Genomic DNA, 6,608 nt, shown 5'->3' on the forward strand with positions numbered 1-6,608 from the left:
GTTGCCAACGCCCTTATTTCATTTAGTGTTTTAAAAATGATTAAGTCTTAGTCTTTTTTAACGTGTTCTTAAGACCATTCTAGTATATGCTTGCTTAACAAAATTAATGGCTGCTGTGGTTTGTTGAATAATAATAATAATAATAATAATAATAATAATAATAATAATAATAATAATTATTATTATTATTATTATTATTATTATTATTATTATTATTATTATTATTAATACAAGTATTATGAATAAAAAATCTTTCGATTGTATTAGTAATAATAGTAATATATCTGTAAGAAACTACATATTCTCTCACAGTGAACTCGAGACATTCGATATTGGTGCCGCTGATGTAGCAACTCATTTGCAAGAAATTTAGTTTCGTGGAAAAAAGTTTTGATTCTTTATCAAGAAAATCTCGGCCTTAAATTAAACCTCTCCCAACCCTTCCCAACCCGCAACTCCCCCAACTCTCATACGTTTCTAGTGTGAAACTACTCTCTCTCTCTCTCTCTCTCTCTCTCTCTCTCTCTCTCTCTCTCTCTCTCTCTCTCATCTACTTCCAAGTGAAAGGGATAAAAATGATCGTAGAGAGAGAGAGAGAGAGAGAGAGGGGCGTTCAGGCCCATCATTCATTTTCTCCGCACCGAAGAGATGCTTCCATAGCAGAATTCCAATCTGCAGCATTGCAACTTTAGAGAGAGGAACACGGTTTTTTTTTAATATAGACCAATCTACTTCCCTTGTTCATATTCTCTCTCTCTCTCTCTCTCTCTCTCTGCTGACATGTACGTAAAAGTTATGTAGCTGGTAATCGGTGTTTTGGCTTGTATTTCTCCATATTAGAAATTAACTCATCATGAACTTCCTACTGATACAATCACCGGTGAAAAGGGCTTTCTTTCTTCTCTCTCGTTTTCTCGCCCTCTCTCCCTTTTACGCACATACACACACACACTTATACACATGTATATATACACATATGTGTGTGTATATACTACATGCATACATACATACATATATTAATGAATAATTTCGTACCTATGTAATGAAGCATGCAGACACCCAGAATACTTCCTTATGACCGAAACACCCATAACATCTTTTCAATTTCACGCAAAAAAAAAAATAGTATAAAAGATTCTCTCGTTCACGTATAAAATCAATATTTTCCCATTGCATAGTGAGAGCAGCCGTCAGGGAATCTCATGTTCGTAATAAAGAGATTTTTGGGAACGCGGTCTCAGGTGACTTCGACCTGATTAGCTTTTATTGACTCCATACGTTTCATTTTCCTTTCTTTTGTGGTGATTTTTTTTTTTTTATTCCGAATCATTTCTTCTCCTCTTCTGCCTTTGGAAAGAAATGATTTGGAATTCAGGGAATATTTCACGGAAAGAAATAAATTGAAATTATGGTCTTTTTTTTTCTTAATGTGAATAAATTGAATAGAATTCTTCTGGTAAGCATTTTATGTAGTAAGGTATAAAAAGGATTTTGGGCACGCTCTTTTTAGCAACAAAATGCAAAAGGGGATTCAAGTAAGGTTTTGTGCAACATTAAGAGATAAGATATTCCCTTATTTTTCATTTATTGCAATGTTGATATATAAAAATACCTGATAATCATCTTAATTTGATGTATAAAGAAATAAAATGGAATTCTAGTAAATAATTTACCGTGAAGAAATTAATGTAATTATGCGGCTGAGAAACCAAATGTCAGTATGCAGCTAAAGTTAAAAATGCAACGAGAGAAAAGAAGAAGGCAGGAAGAAGATAGTGGCCTGATCCCGAAAAGGATGATAGACATACTTCTTAAACGCTGGGAAAAACGAAAGCTGAAGGAAAATTCCAGAGACTGGCAGTATACTTATAGCGTTACATGTAAATTAGTTTACCAGGCAATTTAGTTTTGCTTAAGAAAATTGTTTCCGGGGATCTTGTAGTTTGTCTAGTTGTTTGGTTGTTGCTTCAATTTGGCTTCAAACTTTTCATTGTCCATCACCCAAATACCTTTTTATTTCTCTTTGTCAGTCAGTCAGTCTCTGTACATTTTTGGCTAGTTTTGCTAGCCATTCTTGGGTATTTGTATTTATTAGTTTGAAATTGCATGCGTCACAAATGATAACATGCTTGCAGCAATATACATTTACACACATTATACTGTATGTATATATAATATATATAATATATATATATATATATATATATATATATATATATATATATATATATATATATATATATATATATATATATATATATATATAGTATATATATATGTATGTATGTATGTATATTTGGATGGATGTATAGCTGCAAATATGTTATCATTTATGGCACATAGAATTTCATACTAATAAATACTCATATGCACGAATGGCCAGCTAAACTAAATTGCTTGGTATACTGATATGTATGTAACGGTATTAATAAATTTTGCTCTTATGAAATCATACGCAATCGAATCTCAAAGGGAAACTGTATTGCCGCATTCATCTAGTTACATTTAACGTTATAATCTCATCATTCTGTTAAACTATTGATACAAGTTAATGCTCCTGAAACACTTCATACGTTTATTCATCACGATTATATGTTTATGGACATTTGTAAAGCACAAACACACACAAGCATGCACACACGCGCACACATGCATACCCGCACATACATATACTCACACACACACATATATATATTTATATATATATAAATAGAAATATAGAGGTATTTATGATACAATGAAAAGTTTAAAGACAAAGTGAAACAGCAACTAAACAAACGTGATTTGAGTGATGGACAATGAAAAGTTTAAAGCCAAGTTGAAACAGCAACTAAACAAACGTGATTTTTGCCATTGAAAAACTATATATATATATATATATATATATATATATATATATATATATATATATGTGTGTGTGTGTGTGTGTGTGTGTAATTCTAATAGCCACAATGCCCTCAAAACTTCTCGAATTCTTCGCTTTTTTGGATATGCTTGTGTGTATATGTAAACAAAGAAAGAAAGAATTTATTTTTATGAATTGCTGAAAAGCCATTTGTATTTTTATCAGAGTTTTTCAGTGGCTAAAATCACGTTTGTTTGGTTGTTTTTCAGTTTGGCTTCAAACTTTTCATTGTCCATCACTCAAATGCCTCTTTATTTCTCTTTGTCCGTCAATCAGTCTGTACATTTTTGGCGTTTTTTGTTTATTTACCGTATAATGCTTTCTTCACATTTTCATTTTGGTTTTTCTCGTTATCCTCACTATTCTTTCGGTTCTGAACGTCATCAGTGCCTTCATTCCAAGGAATTAATTTAATCATTAACATTATCCACATCTCTTATCTAATCCCTCAACCATCATCGTGTCCAAGGAATGATATATCATTATTATTAACTCTGTCTTTCCACTGATCTCTCATGGTCATTGCATCACTCCTTTGCAACATTACTATACTCATCATTATCACTACATTAATACTTTCCATCCTTTTGTCACCACCACCATCAGCATCATCATCATCATCATCATCATCATCATCATCACTTCATGTTCCTTTTATGCCACCATCGTCATGAGGAAGGAGAAAGGTAAGGGCAGGTTAATAGCCTTTTGCACAACATTAATCTTCCCTTAATGGCTCAGTCAACTTCATCTGAATATATTGCCCGTCTGCGTATCTTTTCCTGTTTTCTGCGAAAAAGGTACCGGAACTGTTTCGGTACCGTATTTCTTACAAACACACTCATTCGTCGTTGCGAAAGTACCCATTAGCCACAAACAGGTTTTGCTGTAATTTTTACGTAAGTAAAGGATGGGATTTGAAAGGTGAAGAGGCAACCAACCTGTCAGTGTCACAGGGAGATGTATGGTCTTCAAGTGGTAATTTACCCGGTACCAGAAAGATTGTGGGGGCGAATGAAGAGTACAAATAGGTCAAGGCTAGCGTGATTGAGAGCAAGAAGAGAAAATATGAAAGTTTTGTGGAAATTTGGATTATATTGTATCTGATTTTTTGTTTTGTTTTGGCTACATTTCATAAGTGTGCTTAGCGATACGAATACAATAGAGGGATTAAAGAGGACAAAAAGCTATAAAGAACTCTGAATAATATCCAGCCGATTTTCACCACAAAGTGAGTGTGATTCTTCTTAATGACTGAATATCAGTTTTTACGATACAGGGAGAAATGGTACTCTTATTAAGAATGTAAATAAGAGAGAATATTACAGTAGAAAGTGCATAATATCTTAGTCGAGTTTTGGTTCAGAGTGAGGATGATTTCGTTTAAGTGAGTAAACGTTATAGGCGAACAGGGTTAAACTAGTTTTTGCCAAACTGAAGTCGTTATGCTGAGCAATCGGAATGCAACTGTTTGCGACATAGGTACAAATGGTATGCTAAATTTAGAGTGTCGAGTGGTTTAAATGTAAATAAGAAAATTATAAATGAAACTGGATGATATTCTAGCTGATTATTTAAGGATTGTATTGAAACGTTTATTAAACAGATAGGGATGATTTGCTTTAGAGTGTAAAGCACGGTTAAAAAAAGAAGAGAATCCCAGATGTAAAGAGTTGATGGTAACCCATGGTTTCAAAAGATTGATGTTCATAAAATTTGATCAGCAGGAGTAAGAAGAAAGAACTTGTTAAATAAAATGTTATTTTAAGAAACGAGCTGCACTGGAAGTATAATTGATCACCGCATGATGGACGCGAATGGGAAAATAGAAAGCAAATTCAGTAAGATTACTGGATGCAAAAGTGACTGTTATGTATTTAAGGCGAATGAATTTGACACGTGAGGAATATAGTAAACAAGTAAAAAATCAAGGGCACCGAAAATAGATCTATCTTTCGGTGGTCTCGGTATACTGCTGTATGACCCGCGGCCCATGAAACTTTAATCATGGCCCGATGGTGGCCTGGCCTATATCGTTGCCAGATGCACGTTTATGTCTAACTTTAACCTTAAATAAAATTAAAATTACTGAGGCTAGAGGGCTGTAATTTGGTATGTTTGATGATTGGAGTGTGGATGATCACATACCAATTTGCAGCCCCATAGCCTCAGCAGTTCTTAAGATCTGAGGCCGGACAGAAAAAGTGCGGACGGACAGACAAAGCCGGGACAATAGTTTTCTTTTCAGAAAACTAAAAATGAAGTAGATTTTAGGACATAAGTGTTAGGAAAAATGGAGATTATAAAATCAAGTAATCCTCGGAGTACAGTGAGTGGATGTAAGCACAGATGCAAAAGGAAAAGAACAAATGAATTGGTACTTCAGGTGCTCTAGTGAAAGAAGGTTTTTAATTCAGAGGTAACAGAAATGGTTAGGCGTGTAATGTTCAGATTCATTCCTGCAATAAACTAAATGTCTTTGGTCTAATTTTGGTGCTTTGTTAAAGTATAATTCAGGACACATTATAAAGAAGAAGTAATTTTCGTTTCATATAGGCAGACAAACGGAGCTTTTACAGCCTTTTGTTTTACTGTTTTGAAATGACTGGATTCCTCCTCACAAATTACTCTTGAAATATGTGAGAAATACATGTTTCTTCCTGTTAGGGTACCTTGGGTGTTTTAATGAAGGCAATTATCAGACTCCCTTTGTAGTTCAGATCCTTTAGCAACTATATGCCAAATCCAACACAATCAACAACTCTAAAAACCTCTTCCGCTCGGGTACATGTAAAACTCGCCAAACCAACCCATCTCACATGCTTCTAGGTCAACCACTAATCCTTTTACTTGACTGTCAAGCATTGCTTTTTCTTCCTGTTCTTGTTTTTCATGTCCCTTACGATCTTTAATCCTTACTAATTAATCCTTACTTGTGCTTTTACTGGCCTTAGGATACTTGTCTCACTGACCCCCGATCTAAAAAGCAAAATTAAAAGAATTGTAAATATAATCATTATACAATAAAAAATAATGTATATCCATATGTTTTAGACTTGCCGTCTTCCAGCCAGGGGCCAGGTACCTCGATCCAAGCCCGGGGATGGTATTTGACGCTAGTGTTGAGACTGACCCTCTTTCATAACGCCATCATTTTGTACGACACTGGCACACAAGAAGAGAAATATGAATTAATATCACGTTTATTATCATTCAGACGATCTTTTACGATATTGTGATAGGAATATTTAATGTCATCGTAGTAATTCATTTCACTTTTTCTCTTTCACAGTGCTGTGATGCTTGGGTAAAAGAGTCATGATGAAGTGGAATTGTCAATGAATGTAAAATAACAAGGCACTGAGATTTATCGGCGTTAATAAAGGTACGTAAAGGTTTTTTTTTTTTAAGTCTTGCTCTGTCGACTTTAGTTGATTAATGGTTATCCTTTTTACCAATTCAAACGTCACCCCAGAAAGATTCGCTCTTGTCTCCTTGGCAGTTTATCTGCTTACATGACATATGTTTTGGAATATAGCCGTTTTTCAACATCGAGAGAACATTGAAACTCGAAATAACATTCCATAAAGGGCAGAGGGTCAGCAAAAGTTTAATTTCATAAGTTGTTCGTAAAATTGTACATTTGACAACGAAACCTGACTGTGGAAGAATATCTGAAAATCGCTCCCCAGCGCCAATCAAT

At 34.3% G+C, this 6,608-nt stretch overlaps 1 long non-coding RNA gene across 1 annotated transcript in view; it reads left to right on the top strand.

The window, feature by feature from the left end:
* LOC136847737 (uncharacterized) overlaps positions 1-6,290 on the top strand; it is a 206,669-nt gene extending 200,379 nt beyond the window's left edge. Inside the window, exon 3 of the long non-coding RNA XR_010855818.1 lies at positions 6,198-6,290. This is a non-coding gene — a long non-coding RNA (uncharacterized lncRNA). The remainder of the gene's footprint in view (positions 1-6,197) is intronic.
* Positions 6,291-6,608: the final 318 nt, after the last annotated feature.

This window comes from Macrobrachium rosenbergii, chromosome 17, assembly GCF_040412425.1.
Source record: "Macrobrachium rosenbergii isolate ZJJX-2024 chromosome 17, ASM4041242v1, whole genome shotgun sequence".
Lineage (NCBI taxonomy): Eukaryota > Metazoa > Arthropoda > Malacostraca > Decapoda > Palaemonidae > Macrobrachium > Macrobrachium rosenbergii.